Genomic DNA, 20,871 nt, shown 5'->3' with positions numbered 1-20,871 from the left:
CCTCACCCATGGACACTCAGGGGAGTGAAATCACCCTCAATCCCCTTTCTTTCATTCCTGTCCTCTTAGGCACAGGAATGCTCTCTTCACTGCTGGGAAAAGTGCTTCCTTTTATCTGAAGTGGGTGTCCAGTGTCTCTTGCCTCTATATCACTTATTTTTAAAGTGCATCTTTTCCCCAATTGCCCTCTCTGTTAATAATTCCTCACTCATCTCACCCTCTTCCCAGGTGACCCTGATGGTGTTGAATTACTCTCATCACAGCCCTCTCCTATGGCCAAATACTTACAGTCACCTCAGGAGCCCCTTCTCCAGCCCTTTGCCTCCCCTTCTTCTCCTCCCCCTCTATCCATGGTCGATACATTTGCATGTCGGCTGAAGGATTCCATGTACTGGATTTGCCCACCAGAATCATCCAGTATCACTGTTTATGCAAGGTGACAAAAAGTCATGACTCACAAATGTTACACTGGCTTTTCTTCCTCATGAAAATAGCAGGAAACTCCTCCAGGCCACAGAGACACAGGGCTTTAAGGGGTCAGCAAGGACATTTTTCAAAACAGGTAGCAGAGATATGCTTCAGTAATTCAAGTGAATATTACCCCTTCAAACAGAGTTCAACCATTTTGCCGATAAATGTGCTTAGTTTTATGTATAAAGCTTACTGATCCTGACTCCATGTGCTATGGCTAGATGAAGAACGAAAAAGCCCTTTGAATTTTCCATTAAAGTTTCTTTGGTCATCATCCATGTCAATATTTTAACAGAGTTAATCTTTCATAGGACAGATAATTCGTTTGGGAAGATGCCTGAAAGTCGATTTAACTTTGAAGCATTTCATACATTTTTTATGATAGTTGCCATAGAGGCAGACATTTGGCATGGTGGTAAAGGCACCTGCATATCATATCAAAGTGCCCAGGTTCAAATCTCCTTTTCCCCCTGAATTCCAGCCTCCTGCTAATGTGCACTCTAGAAAGCCGCAGGTGATGGCTCAAATAGTGGGGCACCACCACCCACCTGGAGACCTGGATGAAGTTCCTGGTTCCTGGCTTTATCCTGCTCCAACTCCAGTTGTTGCAGGCATCTGAGGAGTTACCCAGTTGGTAGAATGTTTCTTGCTCTCTTGCTCTCTCATTTTCTGTGTCTATTTTTCAAACAAAATTAATTTTAAAATACATAAAAGTAATGCCAGTACAACAGTAAAGGAAAAAAAAGCATGCAAAATGGGGGGAACAAATATGTTAGCTTATAGTAAATACAGCTACATTAACTGAACATTAACTTCAGCTCTGAGCTTCCTATCTTTCAGTGCAAAAAGAGAAACGGATACAGAACCAACTTTTCAAGCTAGAAAAACAGTTTGTGATTTGTTTTGAAGCCAAATTCTTAAAGAAGTGTAACAGAAAGGAAACATCCATTCATTCACTTGAAAAACATTTATTTAATATTTAGAATAAGCCAAATTGTGCACAAGATACTGGCATAGAGCATCAGGCATTTTCAAAATGATCTCTTTCCCCATAGAGCTTGGAGTTGGTTAAGATAGACAGAGAATAAACTAATGTTCACACAAATATATTACATTTGGAGAAGTGCACTGGGAACTAAGAGAATAAGGAGAACCTGGGAAGGCCTCCCTGAATGGGTGGTATTTTAAAAACAAACATTAAAATATTGTTTCTATTTATAGATAAGGTTCAGGGGAGAGCAGAAGGTCTGTTGGCATGGTGAAAAACCCCCTGGTGTGCTTGTCAGGTGTCTTGCCTAGCAATGTTCCAGAGGGACAGACTGGAGTAGATTGCAGACGCATAAGTAATACACCCAAATACCAAATACCAAAAGGCCGTGAAAGCAGAATGACAGGAAGTCAATGTGGTCCAAAGAAACAGCAGGATTTGTCCCAGCAGTCCTTATATGACACACCCATGTACTTAGGCCCATGCGTTCTTGTCTCAACTCAAGGTTGAGAGAAACGGTCTTAACTGGGTAGCTTCAAATCTCAGGTAAAAGAAAAACACATAAGACAGGTAATTTTATGATAATGACAAGTCCAGACCTCATATTTAAGGTTTCAGTAATTTAGCCATTGAAAACCCAGAAGACAGTTATCTGAAGTGTTTTTGTCATTGAGTCGAGGGAGATAAAATTCAAGGGGAGCTGGAGAAAAGCGAGGAATTGGGAGATTAGGAGGGGTGGGGGAGGAGTGAGGGAAGGAGAAAGCCTCTGCTTTAAAAAGAACATGATGTTGAAAAAAACTGACAGGCAGAAAACGAGCGTAAGTGCTGTTGCTATGGAAACACTGAACCATCTGTGTTCTTGCCTACCTAACATCAAGGGTTTATATAACCTGGTAACAAGATAAATACTAAAATGTCCTAACAATGAAACCTGATATTTTTATTACTTTTTAAAAGGGTGACTCAAAGTCAAAATGAAACACAGTATAACTGTCTTTAATATCTGCCTAAGGGAGGCATACCAGGATGCAAATACAATTTCCTTTCTGCCAGGAGTATCTAATGTACACTCAGGTCTTTGTATCTCCTGGAGACTGGTTCCAGAACTACCCCCTGCCCAAGATACCAAACTGTGAGGATGCTCAGATCTTTTATATATCTTTTATATGTGACTACACATAAAACCTGCATAGTCCCCTGTTTACTTTAAATCTTCTCTAGATTGTCTATAACACTTAATACAATGCAAATGCTGTTTAATAGTTGTTGTACTGTTTTGTTTAGAAATTATGGCATTTAAAAGTCTATACATATTTGCTACAATTTTAAATGTTTTACTTATTTATTTTTATTTATTTGAAAGGCAGGAAGAGAGACCAAAAGAAATATTCCATCCACTGATTCATTCCCCAAAACAACAGTCAGGACTGGACCAGGTCAAGTTGGAAGACAGGAGCAAAACAGCTTGGGTTTCCTACGTGGGTGGTGGAGACCCAACTACTTCAGCCATCACTGTGGCTTCCAAAGGTTGTGCATGAGCAGGGTGAGGCATTCAGGGACAGAGCTGAGACCTAAACCCAAGTACTCGGATATGAGATGCAGGCATCACAGAGTCTTAACTCTGTGCCAAACATCTGCCCCAGTTGCAATTTTTGGTCTTACAGGCTCGAACCCACAGATGCAAAGACCAATACTACTACAACGGTCCTAAATTTCAATCCTTGAGAGGCTGTTGTTTGAGTTTAATTATACCTAGGCCATGTCACAGGACTTGCAATTTATGTGCTTATAGCTGAATTAGACCTAAATTGAACCAAAGGTAGGCTAAACTATAAGAATAGTCTCTTCAAGGAAGAAAAAATTCCACTGACGAGACAATAATCCAGTTTTCTTGAAATGCAGGAGCATGCAAAGAAAAAAAAGCACTTTCTTGTGAAAGATCATAGGACTGTGGCATCCCAAACAGCAGAAAAAACAGCCTTGAACCATCTCACCTACCCATGATAGGCCAAGACACAAATCAACAGTTTCCAAGAAATATAAATTAGAATTGGGCATTAGATTTAGTATTTTCCAGAGTTTCAATCCCTGCACTGCTTCTCTGTCTTTTCAGAAGAACTCCTGGGGCCAGTACAGTGATGCAACAAGCGAATTGTCCATCTTGTGGTGCTGGCATCCCATACAGGCATTGGTTTGCATCCAGGCTGCTCCACCTCCAATCTGGTTCTCTATATACAGCCTGGGAAAGCAACAGAAAATGGCCCAAGTCCTTGGGACTCTGTACTCAAGTGGAAAATTCAGAAGAAGCTCCTGCATTCTGGCTTTGGACTAGCTTAGTGACCATTCGTGAAGTGAACCAGAAAATGGAAGACCTTCTCATAGTCATGACCATGCCTTGCTGAAAAACTTCAGAGGCTCCTACCATGTGTTTTCCTGAGGGGAGGACACCTACACATCCCTCATTACTCTGTTTCCTTCACAGCCTCAGTTTTGCATAGCGCATAATCTGTGCTTGGCAGTTTTGCTGTGCTTGACTTATCATTGTGTGTTCAGTGTGGGGACAGCAGATCCTTGTGTTTTTTTAGTTCACAAACTTCCATATGGAGAGAGCACCTCGGTAGCTACAATCAAGGAATACAAGAAGTCTCATCCCTTAATATGGGTGCCTGATTGAGATGACCAGACTGTACACTTAGAGCAGGTGGAACAACAGGATGAGCCATGCAGAGAGGTAATAAGTAGTATGATTTGCAGTGGGGAGAAATGTGAATTATTTTACTTTGGAGGACAAATGTAGCAAAAAGCTTTCAAAAAAGCTGTGACCATTCTGTAAGCCTTTGAAATGCGACTTCTTTTCTTTCTCCTTAAGAAGGGAGTCTCTTTTCTCTCCCTTAGGGACTAAGCTGGCTTTGCAATTTGCTCTAACCAATAAAATGTGGAAATCACCGAGGCTTCAGTTCAAAAGGTTTTGAATCTCTATTTTCACAATTTTAGAATGTTGCCTGTAAGAAGGCTGTGTTGGTGTTGGCATTGTAGCATAGCACGCTAGGTTGTCACCTGCAATGTTGACTAGGGTCCTGGCTTTTCAGTTTCTGATTCAAATCCCTGCTAATGTACTTGGGAAGGCAGTGGCAGTTGATCCAAGCACTTGACCAGCCCTGGTCACTGCAGTCATTTGGGGAGTGAACCAGTTAATTGAGAATTTCTCTATATCTTACTTTCTCTTTTCTCTTGCTGTATGTATTTCACTTTCTCTGTCTGTTTCTCTGTAATTCTTTCTAATGAATAAATAAGTCTTTTTAAAAGCAACACTAATTTAATCCTCCCCATTGTACATAAGCCCAAGTAGACGATGTAGTGTGGCTACATGTTGCAAGATACATGTGGCATGGCTGAGTCCAGCTCCCAGCTAATCAACCATAGAGTTGCAGCCAAATGAGTGAGGCTAAGACAGAAATACAGAATAATCACTGAGGCAAACTATGTGAATGCGAGAAAAATAAATTGTTTAGCTATTAATCACATAAATAAAAACCTCCACAATCTGGTTCCACTCTTCCATTACAGTTTAATTTCTTGTTCTCTTAACTTGTGGTCATATCAGGAACTATTTAGACAAATACTACTTAAGAGTATAACACCATTCACAGAGCATTATTCATAACAATCTTGAATTTTCAAAGTTGTGGTACATATGTAATATCTGTAGCACATTTTAAAGTGTGAGGAATTAATCCAGTGAACGCCTAAATTCAAGTTTTAAGTGCCAATTTTAAACCCATAACTTGGGAATTCAAACAGCTTAACAGGCACCTTGATTAGCCATTAATTGCTGGTGTGCTACTTAAAACATGAAAGTCAAAATGTAAGTTTTGCAAAGAAAACTTTGAACACGTGTCATTACTCCACTTTGATCTGACACCTTCAAAGGATAAATTCTTCCTACTGAGTGAGTCAAGAAATAAAAACAAGTGATTTAAGGTATGCTGAAATAGTTAGTCATCAGGAAGCACATTTCATTTGGAAATAAAATGCTGGTAAAAATATTGACTTCCAGTATTTCTTATTGGATGTACAATGGTCAACTTCCTTGTATTTAGTACCCAGTAGAAAGAATCCAGCATTTTGTACAATTAACAGTAATACAATTAAGTTTTATTGCGCTGCTTGATGGGTCTTCAGACTCTGCATTTTGCAAGTTGGGACACTGCTGTGAAAGGGCAGAGCAAGTCCTCCAGAGCTGAGAGATGCTGTGTGGAATTACCTGGCTGAGGCAAGTTCACAAACCACTTCACAACCTATTGATCTCAGCCGAGGACTCTAAAGTATTCTTTCCACTGACGGTTATGTCTAGTCTGCTCTGCTTAGTTCTCTGGCATCCTTGAAGTCATGGGAGCACATTTACACAAGTTTTAGATTCATTTGTCAGACTTGTATTCCATTTTCCGTAATTCTTCTTAGCCATATACACGTCTATAGCTAACTTCTGTATTCTCAGGTCATGGAAAACCTTGTTTTCTTCACACGGGGAGTCAGATACTCTTCCTGGAAGAATGCAAACCCTTTTATTGCCTCAACTATGCAATATGACATTTCTCCTACCATGATCAGTGAGTACATCTGGGTAGTTACAACTGGAACTGGGACTGGATCAGAAAAACAGTTCAGCCCACCTGTGAGGTGGGTGCTAGATCCGTGAGCCCCAGGGGTGGGAGGTCCTGGTGGGGCCTGAGTCACCTGGCTCAGGTCACTGGTCTTGCCTGTGTAGTGGGTGTCAGACCCTTGAGTCCTGAGGGTGAGGAGTCCAGCAGTCCTGGGCCATCAGGCCAGGGTCCTTGGGCCCACCTGTAATGTGGGTACTGGATCCATGAGCCCCAGGGATGGGGCATTCAGCAGGTCCCAGGTAGCCTGACCTTGGTCCTTGAGCTGGCCTGCACCATGGGTGCCAGGTTCATGAGGCTCTGGGGATGGGGGATCTGGCAGAGCCTGGATCCTCTGGCCCAGGAGCTTTGGCCCACCTGTAAGGTAGGTGTTGGATCTGTGAAACCCAAGTATTGGGGGTTTGGCGGGTCCTGGGTACTTGGGCCCACCTGCACAATGGTTTCTGGGTCTGTGAGCCCAAGGTGTGGGTGGTCCTTGGGCCCTCCTGTATGGTGGATGCCATGTCCGTGAGCCCCAGGGACAGGGAGTCTGGCAGGGTTCAGGTCACCTGGCCCAGGTCCATGAACCTCCTATGAGAACAGGTCCTCCTCAGTGTAAAGGACAGAGTGGCAGACAGCAGCTGTGGTGCACATAGAGAATGTGGTAGCCCATTGGGGTTCGCAGAGGACATCTGCTACCATAGCAGAGAATGGCTAGCAAAACATATTGGACAACTACCCCAGTCAAACGATGGCAGCAAATATCTTGACAAATGGAGACACTAAGGCTATGTCAGCCAGTAGACATTGGAATGGTTTCCTCATCCATAGATAGAGGAAATCGACAGCATTTCAGAACTATTGCATCCAACTGGGCAGAACCCTTGAAGCATGTGCCACATGAGGAACCTCGGTTGGAGCTGGTTGGCCTTTCCCCATCCCCAGGTATTGGAGTGGTTTAGAGGCTGGGTACGGCTTCTCCCCTTCTCCCCCACTCCTCCCACAAATGGGAAGCAGAAACAGGAAGTTTGGAAACAATTACACCCACTTTTCCCTAACCCTGGATCTTTTCCATCCTGATGAACTATGTAAACATCATCTAAAATTAGGCAAAAAATTACACTTTGGATCTTGGTACTTGCATAACAGGCTGGCAGACCCTTGAGAAGTAATTTGTGTTTTGGCTAAAATGCCACAGGTTACTGTGTCAAGGTAATTTGATATCAGGTCTTTTAAAAATCAGAAATACACATTCTTCCATTTTATTGAACCTCTTTTTTAAATTATTAATGCAGGGACATTTCCTGTTTCAAATGAGTTTATATAAATTAACAACATTTGCCACTTACTTGTACACTAATATCTGGATAAAAAATGTTAATAATACATATTGTAAATAGTGTAATACCATGAATGCATTCTTCTTTTTGAGAAAATGATTTCAGTTTTGAACACCCATTACTTTTAGAATCAAACACTAAAACTTTGAGATAGGCATAGACATTTTTTTCTCATTGTTTCATGTTGTTTTCTTATTAGAATACAAACACATTCTTCCCAATGCATTTTTAGATCCTTCAGTCTTTCAGAAGGAGTTCACTGCTGATTTTACAACCAGAACCCCATATAGTTTTTCCTGTAGCACTGGTTTTAGAAGAATGTAAATAATCTTGTTTCACAACCCAGCCTCATGCACCCAGCCCTGCTTGCATGCAGATTCATGGTGATCTCAGTTGATATGGTTTGGTTCAGCTTCTCTTACAATTTTCTATAGTTGGGAGCTTCCTATTCCCAGCAGATTCTTGCAGCTTCAAAGCCACAGCAGAGGAACTCCAGAAGGAATAAACAACAAAACCAGTGGTTTGATGGACAGACCAAGGAATGGAAAGCAGAGCACTGGACTACAAACCTCAAAATGCACAACTAAGCAAATCACGCACATTGAGCTCCCAATTTACTAGGCAGAACTTGGAATTCTCCAGTTATTTGAAATAGGAGGAGCTCTTCTTATTTTCTCTTCAATATTACCATCGCACTTTTTTTAAAGATTTATTTATTTGGAAAGCAGAGAGTGAGTAGAACACAGGTAGAGGCTGATTTTTCATTTTCCTGTTCATACCTCAAATACCTGCAATAGACAGGGTGGGTCAGGCTGAAGCCAGGAACTCAGATCTCAATCAGGATATCTCACAGAGGTATGAAGAACTCAAGTATCTGAGTCATGATCTACTGTCTACCAGGGTGTACTTTAGCATCAGGCACCTGCTACAGCGCATGGCATGCATTGACAGGAAGTTAAAATCTGGAATGAAGTCAGGACTCAAATCCAGACACCCCTTTATAAGCTGCAGGTGTTACTTATTTAAAAAGTTGGAGAGTGTTCTAGTTCATAGGATATTACAATATTATTACGCGCAGTTAATTCCCACAACCTGGTTCTTTACCGTGAGCTGGATCACACCAGACGCAAGGAGGTATCTTAGGAGGTTTATTCCAACGGGGCAGGAACAGGGTAGAGGTGGTGAAGATCAGGAAAGAAGGAAGAAGAGAGAGAGGAAGAGAGAGGGAGAGAGGAGACCAGAGAGGGAGGGATAAGAGAGACCAGAGAGCCCAGAGAGAGAGAGAGCAGAAACAGAGATCAGAGAAGGAGGGATAAGAGAGACCAGAGAGACCAGAGAGAGAGAGAGCAGAGAGACAGAGACCAGAGACGGAGGGATAAGAGAGCGAGCCGCACCTGGGGGGGCCTTTTTGTCTGCCAGGTGTAGGGGGTGGGGATTGGGAGGGATTGAGGCCAGGCCCCCAGGGGATTGGCACCTGCAGGTGAATGCCTAGGGATGGTTGGTGAGTGGGCGGAGTTGGGGAGGGGGCTGGAAGATTCAGGTGGAATGCCAGGTTACATCTGATTGGTGGATGGCTGGACCGGCGTGAACTTCATGAGCTGTGAGGAAGAAGCAATGGCGCCGGGTCCAGGGAAGGATATTGGAATAACTCCTTACAGCAGGTATCTCAAATGAGAGTGTAAATCCCAGGCTAAGCACTGGCACTTCTTTCCCTCTTCAAACCTATAATTCTGTTGGATATTTACCCCCTCTGATGTAGGGTTTTGTTGACTGCTCTGGGCTTCTATTCTTCCCATTGACATTGCTGTGTCCTAGCCTAATGAGGACAACTGTGGCCAGTACGGATGCATCACACCTTGAATATTCCTTCAATCACAAAGAATAGAAGCAGCTCTTCCTAGAAGGACATTATTGACAGCAGCTGAACAACTTGTACCAGGACCAAAACCCTTCAGAGCTTCTGGTTCTTTTATTCTTTCAGTTACCATCATCTGTTCGCCTGTATGAGTATTAATTTCCATGGTCTAGATGCAGTGTCAGTTTCCCATAGAGAGAAAACAAATTTAACCTGTTGTATTGACCAAGGGACTTGGCATGTGGCAGTTGTCTCTCTTCTGACTTAACAGGATCCAGAGCTTCCTTTACAAAGACCACAATCCCAACTGAGAGCAGTAGCATGAGCTCTTGTAACAACTATTTTATAAAGAGTCCATAAATGCTTTAGCAGTTCTTATTCAGGGCAAAAGTTCTGACATAGAAATTTTGTGTGTGTTACAAAATTCACACCAGGAAGCCAGCTTCTTATCCTGGCTGTAGCTGAGAACCACCTGGAGTGCTTGTTGAAACTAAAAACTTCCCACCCACACTCCATTCCCAATTTTGATTCATTGAATATAGGTCACAGTTGGAAATCATACATTTAAGCTGCCTAGATGATTGGCAAGGTCTGGGTACACTGCCCCCACAATGCTGAATGCTGAAATACAGAGCTCTGTGCTATAAATGTAGCAAGGCTAATTCTTCCATATCTTTGTGATTTTCCTGAGAGGCTGGAGGCCTCACATCCTTGTTCCTCCTTCATACTTTGCTTGTGGCAGGTCAAGAACCGAGAAGGGTGTGGATTCAAGTTGATCACTGACAACTAACCACACTCCCACTGGTGTTGCTAAGGTGCCTCCTCATTGGTAAGCAACAGAATTTTCCCTTGGGTGATAAGCTTTATTTTGTATTCATGACATTTGGACATTTGGATATAAGATTTGAGGCTGCTATGCTGATAAAGCAATTAGGTAACAATGTAAAGTGCAAGTTTTGTGAGGGTAAAATCTATCTAGAGGAGGAAGTGGGTATTATTTGAAGTTTCTGCTTACTAAGGATATGGTTTAGACACACCCAGACAAGTCTGATAAGAGGAGCAGCCATATCCAATAATGCCTTTTATTCAAGCATATCCCTTGCCTTTACAGACTCAACAGTCCCCATCTACTCCAGCCTGCCGCACCTCCCTCCCTCATTAAAAGGTTGCTCTCCACTTAAATAGTGTCTCTTCCATTCGTGGACTCCTAATGCATCTGGCCAGCCTTACACATTCCCAGCTCCACAGCATGGTTTAGTCAATAGAACCATCAGAGTTGTCACAACTTTTTCTACTGCAATTATTAACGACTCATTCAAGCTCACTTGATCCAACAGCTATATTGATCTTGTAGTCACAAAGCTGTATTCTCATTAGTTTTCAGGATTCCAAAGCTCTGAATCAGGCATGTCTTGGCCTAGCCACTTTTTATAACAACAGTCATATTTTCCAAGAATGCCAAAATATACTTATGGACACAGAGTTCAGAGAGGTTTGCTAAAAGTTCATCCATTTATCTGACTAAAGAGGCAAGCTGTTCAAATCTTGTTTCTCATGTATCATAGCCAATGGAATTATTGTAGTCCTACACAGAGAAGGCACATTTCCAATATTAAATTAGAGAATTTTTAAAATACCATTATTTAGTTCATTACCATTTTGGAGATATGCTGCCTGGGATAATGCCTACTTTTACATTTGCTTCCTCAAACATTGCAAGACATGTTGCTGATATTCTTATCTGGATAAAGGAGGCATAATTTAACTATCCTTTTTGATTATTGTGGAAAATTCTAAAGAGGAAAATCAGTAGAATTAATATCAAACAAAGGCTTCAGGTCCAATATTGCTGTTAATTAGTTATATGACCTTGTATGACCTTGCGCTCATTTTTCATAACCATACAGGTTTTTACATTTATTGCATACTTCTTGTATTATGTGCAAATATTTAGAGCCAAAAGAATTTCACAAATAAAGTGCTACAGAAGCTCATTGTTTTAGCTTGGAGAGACAAAGTCCCATGCCCTTGCAGCAGCTGAATCTGTGCCAGCCTGTGTGCAGTGCGACCTACTCTTCTTACCTTCATAAATGCTCACAACAGCTTGCATGTCACAAACATGACGTATATGAACCTTTGTTATAGAAACAGGTGCTTCTTGTTATTTTTATTAAATCCATCAAAATCAATCATCCTAGGATTCAAAGAAGATCAAATGAAAACATTGGGTTTCATCTCAAATAAGTCACTCCAAAAGGAGAGTGGAAGGGTACTTTGGACATTCAGGCTTAGGATCCATCTATCCTTGCTGTCTGACTCTGACTGCTCCTTGCTGGCTTTAGGGCAGGCTGAATATTTGTCTCACTCACACGGTCAGGACTATGATTTAGACCTCATGTCCTGCTGCACAATCCCCATCCTGGCCACAGAAAATTTCTCTGTCTGAGAGATAAAAGACTTAGTAGGCACCTGAATTAAAACTGATTAGTTGAATTGAGCCTGAATTTCAATCTTGGATTTACAACCAACTGGATGAAATGCTATTTGAATGAGGGTAGGGAACAAAATTACAGTCCTAACATGCAAAATCAGGAAAGTTAGACGAGGCTACTTTGACTGTCCTGTAGCATTAATATTTTATTTCCTAGCTTTACCAAACTACATAATAACCTTCCATTGTAAGACCCAGAACCTCTATGATGTTCTCATACAAAAACACATGTTTGCCCCTCTGAATTTCACTGTCCCTATCAATAAGGGGAGATTGTAGCCAGCGCTGCTTTTTTGGATTAAACAAATTGAGGATTTGAGCTACTTAGAACATTCCTGTTACAGAGAAGGTACCCAACAATGATCACTGTGATTATTTTCATTATTAACTGGCCTTAAGTTAACTACACTGTTTAACAAAGTCTCTGGTTTGAAAGTATCCAACAGTTCTGGACTGTTAGCAAATGTGGTTTCCGATAATATCTCAAATCTTACTAGTTGTGTAAGCCCAAATTGGTCACTTATCAGAACATCAGTCTCTTCACCTCTAAAATACGGATCATCATGCATCTCTTGCAGGCTTTCTGTGAGAATTAATTATGTGTAAAAGGGCCGGGCATAGGGACAGTTACATGGAGCAAAAGGTTAAGGCACTGCTTAGAATGCCTATATGTCATATCTAAGTACCTGGATTCAAGGATTGACTTAATTTCTGATTCCAGCTTCCTGCTAATACACACCCTAGGAAGAAGCAGATGATGTCTCAACTACTTGATTTCCTGTCACCTACATGGGAGATCCAGATTGAGTTTATGGCTCCTGGCTTTAGTGTGGCCCAGCCCCAGCTCTTGTGGGCATTTGGGGAGTAAACTATTTTATGAATAATCTCTATCTCTTTTTGCCTTTCACATAAATAAAAAACAAACAAAAGTTTTAACAGAAAAGCAGCAATAAAGGTTCGTAAGACTGGGCCCTGGGTTTTACAAGTTCATCATTTATGGGAGGGAACAAGCAAATGTAGTCTACTAATTTTGTTCTCCCAGTAGTGGCGGATCATGATTTCACCAGCATTGGCCATGGCTTTACTTTCCTTGAACTATCTTTATGTGGTAATTTTCAGATTATTATCTGAAACCAGTTAAGTATGTGAGTGAATTTAATCAGGCTCCAGCCCTCGATAATTTACTACACCATGCTGTCCATTATGGTGTTGTTGGAAAACAAACATGGGGCTTCTGTGCAATGCAGACCAGTGAGTAATGCAAAAACCATTTGAGTTTGACTTTGAAATGATGCTTAGGATGTTTTGGCAGCACATTTCCTCTCTAATTAAGTTCTGTACAGAATAAAATCAATTCCCATTTTCTGAGCCCACCTCAAATGAAAGCAGAAGAGGCAGCTCAAAAGTCTATTGGCTTGAAATCCCACTGTGTCCAGCATTTAGTATTTGTTATAAATAACCTTCAAGAATCCAAAACTGCCTAGAACCAGAATTGTCTACTCATTCAATCGGAAGTGTGTGGAGAACGTTGGTTCTCTAAATTCTGCAGGTGCCAGCCAAGCCTATTCCCTGGCAACTAAGCCTTTCCTGGTTGCATACAGATCCGAGAGCAGCTCTAGTGGACACTGGGCTGCCCTCCCTACAGTCAGTAGGTTATGGAAGACGGCTGGGTGGGCAGGGCTCAGGTTTGCCACTGTGGAAAGCTGGTCTTAGCTGGACTTTATCTGGGAGTGAATGTGGAGCTAACTGCAGGGCTGCCTAACCTCAGATGTGAGTAACACTCTATTTAGCCCACAGCTAATGAAAGGTACCACCAACTGTCCTTTTTTAGAATCAGAAATGAAAAGAACCTGCAGCTCAAAGTGAGAACAGTTTCAAAGGGCATCACTTATCAGTATTTTTCTAGTAACAAAGCCCGCATCAAAATCCAACTCTTCAAACGTCAAAAGTAGATCTTTATGCCTGAAATAGTCCTGCTTGAGTGACAGAAAGAACTGCATTCATAGACTGATTTTGTGACACTGTCCTACAGTTTGTGCTCTATTTCAACCCACTGTTTCTCAGGACCTTTCAGGAAAATAATGGAGAGAAGGAGTTAAGCCCTTTCAGATAGTTAATGTTTGTCCTCTGGAGATAAGGCTTTTGGGTAAACTTTAGACAGAATGTTTGCATGGACTTTGGAACTTACTGCTGTCTGAGAATTCTATTTCACTTACCCCTGAGAGCAATTATTTTGGACCTGATTGTTTAAGTGACACTGAAGGTAGGTGAGTCTGAGGCCGCAGTGATATGAAGTAGGGACTACTGTAACTTGAACTCCCCACCTCAGTCCCAGAGTTGGGATCTGGGGAGAGAGGAGAAGACAAATCTGCTGTCCAAGTGTTGAGAAGATACCACAGTTAACGGCTGCAGGATAGTCTGAATTGGGAGGTGTTTTCTTCATAAACATTCTGTTCACCCAGATCCGCCTCCTCCTGCTGTTCTTGTTTCATTGCCTCAGGGGAGACAGAGGTGAGCCTGAAGTGCAAGAGTATGTAAGCTCTCCTGGGTTTTGTTTTCCAAAAGCCAAACTTGTTGAAGGAGCTCGGTTTGTGGAGACAGAGGCCTACAGCTGGTGGAGAGCAGGGCTCCTCTACATTAGAACAATTTCCCCAGGTCTCTATCCAAGAGAAGAAAGAGCACTGTGAGCCCCTGCTGGGAGGGTGCCCACCCTCAGGGAGACAGGTGGCTGGCTGTGCTCCTGAAGGCCCTCAGGCCTTGGGAGTGTGTGTGACAGCAAGGCAGCAGGCCCAGAACACCAGCCTGCTGCATTGTGGCTTGACACACTACCACAGACTGAATGTTTGTGTTCTCCCCAAATTCATATATTGATGCCTTAACCCTAGTGGATAGTATTATAACACGGTGCCTCTAGAAGACAACTAGATTCAGATTAGGTCATGAGGTGATGGTCTCACAGTGGAATTAGTGACCTAGAAAGAAAATAGCAAGGAGTGCATGTGTTGTGCCCAGATTTTGTGATCCCCAGAAAATTATCAGGAGTCTAAAGTTGATGCAAATGCATAAGGGCGGTTTATTCAGACTAACCTAGGCTCCCAGCCACCACCCCAGCCCAGCAGGACGGGCGAGCAGTAGCAGCCACCATGGCGGTGCTGGAAGCAGGAAAAGCTGCAGCAGAAAGGGAAGAAAAGAGCGAGGTTGAACACCACAGGGTTTTTATACATTTCAGGCCAATTCTATATAATTACACAGCAATGATTGGTCAGTTTATCTGTTAACCTTTTTAAAAAAAGATTTATTTATTTTTATTGGAAAGGCAGACATACAGAGAGGAGGAGAGATAGAAAGGAAGATCTTCTGTCTGATGGGACACTCTCCAAGTAGCCGCAACAGCTGGAGCTGAGTCAATCCGAAGCCAGGAGCCAGGATCCTCTTCCATGTCTTCCACATGGGTGCAGGGTCCCAAGGCTTTGGGCCGTCCTCGACTGCCTTCCCAGGCCACAAGCAGGGAGCTGGATGGGAAGCGGGGCCGCTGGGATTAGAACCAGCACCCATACAGGATCCCAGCATGTGCAAAGCGAGGACTTTAACCACTACACTATTGCGCCGGGCCCTATATGTTAACTTTTAAAAAGATCAAGTTGGCAGGCTTTTATTGGTGAGTTTGAAGCAAGCAACTTTCAAATAATACAAACTGGTGGGTTATGGGGCAGTGAGGAGTCTTATCTAATACCAGGGGCCTCCTTCCTGAGGAGTGCTCTGCTTCTGTGACCTGCCAGGTGTCACGAAGACCGTCAGGCCTGGAGTTCACACAGCCCCCAGCCAGGCAAGTAAGGCAGAAATCACAAAAGCAGAAAACACTTAGGTTCTTCACACACACAGAGGAAAGACCCTGGAGGTACATAGCAACAAAACAGCCTTCTGTATAGTTTAGGAGGTGGGCCTTCACCTGGATTAAATCTGCCAGCGCCTTGCTCTTGGATTTAGCAACTTGCACACTGGTGAGACCTACCTGTCTATTTAAGTCAGCCAATGCATGGCACTTTGTCATAGCAGCCCAAAACAAAGAGGGATTATATCAAAGTTCTGTCTTTCCCAGCATTGAGGCAGTCCTGCAGGAAGAGGGCCCCTAAGTGTAGGCCAGGGCTACTCAGGAAGGACCCTGAAGACTAAGTTGATGAGAAGATTACAGGCAAAAGCAATATTTCTTGGATTTGTGGATAAAAACACATAAAAAAGAATAGGATGTTTTCTGTTTTCAAATCATTCTGAACTTAAATTTTGGAAAACGTAATATTCAAAGTGAACAAGTCGTCACAAGTGCTATAAAACAGACTCTTTTCTGTCTTTTGTATTTCATACAAAATATTACATTAATCTAGAGTCAACTCCTTTTTGTACCAAAGCTGTTTTGATATTTTGTTTTGTTTTGTCTTTAAAAAGACACATGAGACCAACTCCCTGCTAATGGCTTGAGAAAAGCAGAACATTGGCCCGGTGGTTGGGCCCCTGCCACCTGTAACATGCAGGCCTGGGACTAAGTTCCTGACACCTGGCTTCAGTCTAGTCAGCCCTAATTTGTACAGCCATCTGGGAAATAAACCAGTGGGTAGATCTATGTGTGTGTGTGTGTGTGTGTGTGTATGTGTGTGTGTGTGTGTGTCTCCTTCCCTCTGTAACTATGACTTTTATTTATTTATTTATTTATTTATTTATCTTTAAATATTTATTTATTTTTATTACAAAGTCAGATATACAGACAGGAGAGACAGAGAGGAAGATCCTCCGTCCGATGATTCACTCCCCAACTGATCCACAACGGGCCAGTGCCATGCCGATCCGAAGCTGGGAACCAGGAACCTCCTCCGGATCTCCCACGCAGGTGCAGTGTCCCAATGCATTGGGCCATCCTCAACTGCTTTCCCAGGCCACAAGCAGGGAGCTGGATGGGAAGTCGAGCTGCCGGGATCAGAACCGGTGCCCATAGGGGATCCCGGGGCTTTCAAGGCGAGGACCTTAGCCGCTAGGCCACGCTGCCAGGCCCAATACATAAATCTTTAAAAAATAAACTGCTCAACCTCATTTGTTTTGTCTTGCCTTTTTTTTAAAGGAAATGTATTTATTTCTTTATTTAAAAGTCACAGTTACAGGGCCCGGCACAGTGGCCTAGTAGCTGAAGTCCTCGCCTTGAACGCGCCGAGATCCCCTATGGGCACCGGTTCTGATCCCGGCAGCTCCACTTCCCATCCAGCTCCCTGCTTGTGGCCTGGGAAAGCAGTCGAGGATGGCCCAAGGATTTGGGACCCTGCGCCTGCGTGGGAGACCCGGAGGAGGTTCCAGGTTCCCGGCTTCGGATCGGCCTGTTGCGGCTCACTTGGGGAGTGAATCATTGGATGGAAGATCTTCCTCTCTGTCTCTCCTCCTCTGTGTATATCTGGCTATAATAAAAATGAATAAGTCTTAAAAAAAAAGATTTATGTATTTTATTTACTCGAAAAGGTAGAGAGAGTAATAGTGAGAGGGAAAAGGGTAAGGTAAGGGGAGAGACAGATGGTTTTCCCACTGGTTCACACACTTCCCCAGTGGTCAGGGTGGGCCAGGTGAGTAGCCTGGAATTCCATCCAGGTCTCTCACACAGGATAGCAGGAGCCCAGTACTTGGGCCATTTTCCTCTACTTTCTCAGGTGCATTAGCAGGAAGCTGGATCAGAAGTAAAGCATCTGGGACTCAAATTGGTGCTCAGATACGGGGTGCTGGTTTTGCAAGCCGTGGTTTAGCCCCTAACAACACTGGCCGCTGTGCAGATTCTTGAACATTTCTATCTCACCTAACTGAAAACAATCATGAGCAACCTGAGGTACTGATCTCCAGTCTTTGGCTATTGTAGTCTTGGTCTCTGTGACTATGTTACCACCCCTGACTTCATTTCTTTTCCCAGACCTAAATAATGTTGAATGGATACTCAGCAAGCAGATATGACTTAATGATAATGATGATGGAGTGGTGTACTGTGATAATGATCCCAAACATCTGTTGAGCATTCATGGTTCATAAGGCAGTTTCCAATATTTAATGTGATTTGAGACACTCTATGAAGTAAGTGTTGCCATGTCCCTATTTCAGATAAACAAACCCAAAAAGCTAATGTAAGAAGCTGCCATGGTAAAAGTATCAAGTTCATTACCTGTCACATGGCAGAAAAGCTAGGGTTGGCCCCAGAGGACACAGAGGTAATATTGGTCCCTGTCTTCATTTTCTAAGTCCTTCAGCTTTAAAAAAGCAAAAAATTTACTTCAACAAGAAACTGAGAATATATTTTCCCCACTTATGCTTTAAAGTAAATGTATAGATTTCTGTAACTTTCATTAAGGATGATATAATTTAAACAGGATTTGATTCTTGAACTCATGCTGACATTTAAACCCCAAAGTCATTAGTTAATGGTTCTAAGAGGGTAGAAGCTTAACCAGTTTTTGATGTGTAGCAGGTGGGCCTAGTGAGAGCTCCCTAGACCATTGGGGATGTGTCCTCAAATAATGGAGAGAATTAGTTATTAAAGTGAGCCCAGCTACCCTGCTTTCTGGCTCACTGTATCATCCTTTCTTTTCTCTCTCTCTCTCACTCTCTCTCTCACTCACTCTCTTAAGGTTTATTTATTTTCACTGGAATGTCAGATATACAGAGATGAGGAGAGACAGAGAGAAGGATTCTCCATCCTCTGATTCACTCTCCAAGTGGCCACAATGGCCAGAGTCGAACTGGTCTGAAACCAGGAGCCAGAAGCCTCTTCTGGGTCCTCCACATGGGCTCAGGGTCCCAAGGCCTTGGGCCATCCTTTTCTGCCTTCCCAGGCCACAAGCAGTGAACTGGAAGGGAAGCAGGGCCACCAGGACCAGAACGGGTGGCCATACAGCATCACAGCATGTGCAAGGCAAGGATTCCAGCTGGCTGCTGAGCCAGGTCCATCAGCCTTTCTTGAACTTCTTTCACCATTGCCATCCTCTGTTCTCACTGGACTGATGCACAAACAGTTGAGATGCCTGCTGTTGGACTTAAGCCTCTAGAACCATGCACCAAAATGGAGCTTTTTTTCAATTGTTTAGTTATAGTAAAAAAAAAGGCTAATATAAAGGCTATTAAAATATTTTTTAAAAAGTGAGACTGCATGTCCTCAGGCTTCCTTCTCAGTCCCATTTCCTGTTCTTTACCTTTATTCATCCTTGTTCTTTTGTACTGCTTTATTTTCTATTATTGCTAAGGAGACAGAGTGGCATAGCTGTTCCAAGAGAGGACAACAGAGCAACCTCAGCAAGCTTCCCAACCTCAGACTTCCTACCTGTAACATTTGGGTCATGTTCACTTCATAATGTCCTGACAATTAAGTAAAAACTCACATAAGGAACCTGGTGCAATGCCCAACTCTTTCCTATGGTTCCACAGGAAAAGCATCTCATCACTTAATCGTGACTCAAGTATGTTGGAACAAGTTGGAATCATGTACAACTGTCTCGCTGGGTTTGGATTCAGTGAGTATCAGTTAGATGAGGGTATCTGCCCATGCAGGACTGGGTGACTGATGTCCTAACAGCCCAAGCACAGATGGAAGAGTAAGGGTCTGGAAGCAGAGAGATCTAAGTGGGTTTCTAGTCATGTGACCTGGTACCTGTCAGTTAATTCACTATACTGTACCCCCAAATTAGGCATGAAATAACTGTGATGGACTTATCATGGGGAAAAAGCTAACAGTCTGAAAAGTTTCTAGCATCGTGGAATCTGATTGAGGGCACTGTATATAGAAGGAACTTCAGGGAACTTTCAGCTAACCCCCTTTGTATTACCAAAAGAAACACAGTTTTTAAGTTAGTTCTCAAAAATACTCAAGGGATCAGAGAGTGACCGTAAGAGTTGGGACTTGAATTTGTACTTCCTGTGAGAGTCAAACTCAAGGGCATAATGGAATCCAACATTTTAGAACACACACACACACACACATCTTCCTCTTTCTCATATATTATTAGTGTATAATACTCAAGATCTGTAGAAGGAATAGTGATTATCACAGCACACTAGACTGGCAATGGAAGGATAATTAGGGAAAAGTAAGTTAACTTCTCATCTTTTTTTTTTTTTTTTGTCTTCCTGCTCTCTGCTTTTTCTTTCCACCTCTGCTAGACGTGCTAAGTTCTATATAGTACTGCAGTCCAGGGAAAAGGTTAACCCTAGAGGTTTCCTTCTATATTCTCCCAGCATCAAATACCCATCTAGATACTCCATTACTGTGGAAATATCATGAACAATTTCCTGAACTGCAGAAGCAGAATACAACTCCCTTCTCGGGTACTGATTCATGGCATTTACCATTCTCCCCTAAAAATCAAGAATTCTCACCCTTAGAGTTGCAAGGAAAGTCAGAAATATTTTACACATCATGAATTTTAGAGCCGGAAGGGATTAAAGATAAATGTTTTCAATGTTCTTTTGACTACAATTCAGAGTAAGAAAATCCATTTACATAAGATTGCCTCTCCATAAACACAAACATTTTGTTTAATACTTAATTCTATTATGTTTCATATTATTGATGCTAATTATATTTTCATTTAAAATAATTATTTTGACCCATTAAATTGATTTATAGCCCCTCTAGTAGGTCATGACTTCAAGTTTAAAAAAATGCTGAAGAAATGACTATCCAATTTCTCTGTGTTATAGCAAAAAAAAAAGCAAGCCCAGAAAGATAAATCGATTTGCTCAAGTTCACACAAGAACTGTCTACAAAAACATTAATTACAGAACAAGGCGTGTAACCCAATCATCATATTTTCAACTCTCATGACACAATTCAACTACTGGATTAATTGATAAACCATTATATACAATTTTGGAACAGGGTCTACAAACTGTGGGATTCAAGGAAGAATTTCAAATTGGCATCTGGCCAAGTTTATGTTTTCAGCTATTTGGTGGCTAGAGCACTGAGAATGTAATGGGTATGGAGGACTGGGCAGAGGCCATCTCCCCTCTCTGAGATGGGAAATGAAACTGTGCTAATAATCACCACCCATACCATCGATGACAGTGAGACA

General features: G+C 42.4%; 1 long non-coding RNA gene across 1 annotated transcript in view; it reads right to left on the bottom strand.

The window, feature by feature from the left end:
* Positions 1-316: 316 nt before the first annotated feature.
* LOC131479788 (uncharacterized) overlaps positions 317-20,871 on the bottom strand; it is a 38,285-nt gene continuing 17,730 nt past the window's right edge. The window contains exons 2-3 of the long non-coding RNA XR_009245097.1: positions 1,020-1,146; positions 317-423 (exon numbers count right to left, since the gene is read on the bottom strand). This is a non-coding gene — a long non-coding RNA (uncharacterized LOC131479788). The remainder of the gene's footprint in view (positions 424-1,019; positions 1,147-20,871) is intronic.

Source organism: Ochotona princeps, chromosome 1 (genome assembly GCF_030435755.1).
Source record: "Ochotona princeps isolate mOchPri1 chromosome 1, mOchPri1.hap1, whole genome shotgun sequence".
NCBI lineage: Eukaryota > Metazoa > Chordata > Mammalia > Lagomorpha > Ochotonidae > Ochotona > Ochotona princeps.
The sequence above is the reverse complement of the archived record's forward strand: the minus strand, read 5'-3'. Positions and strand labels throughout refer to the sequence as shown.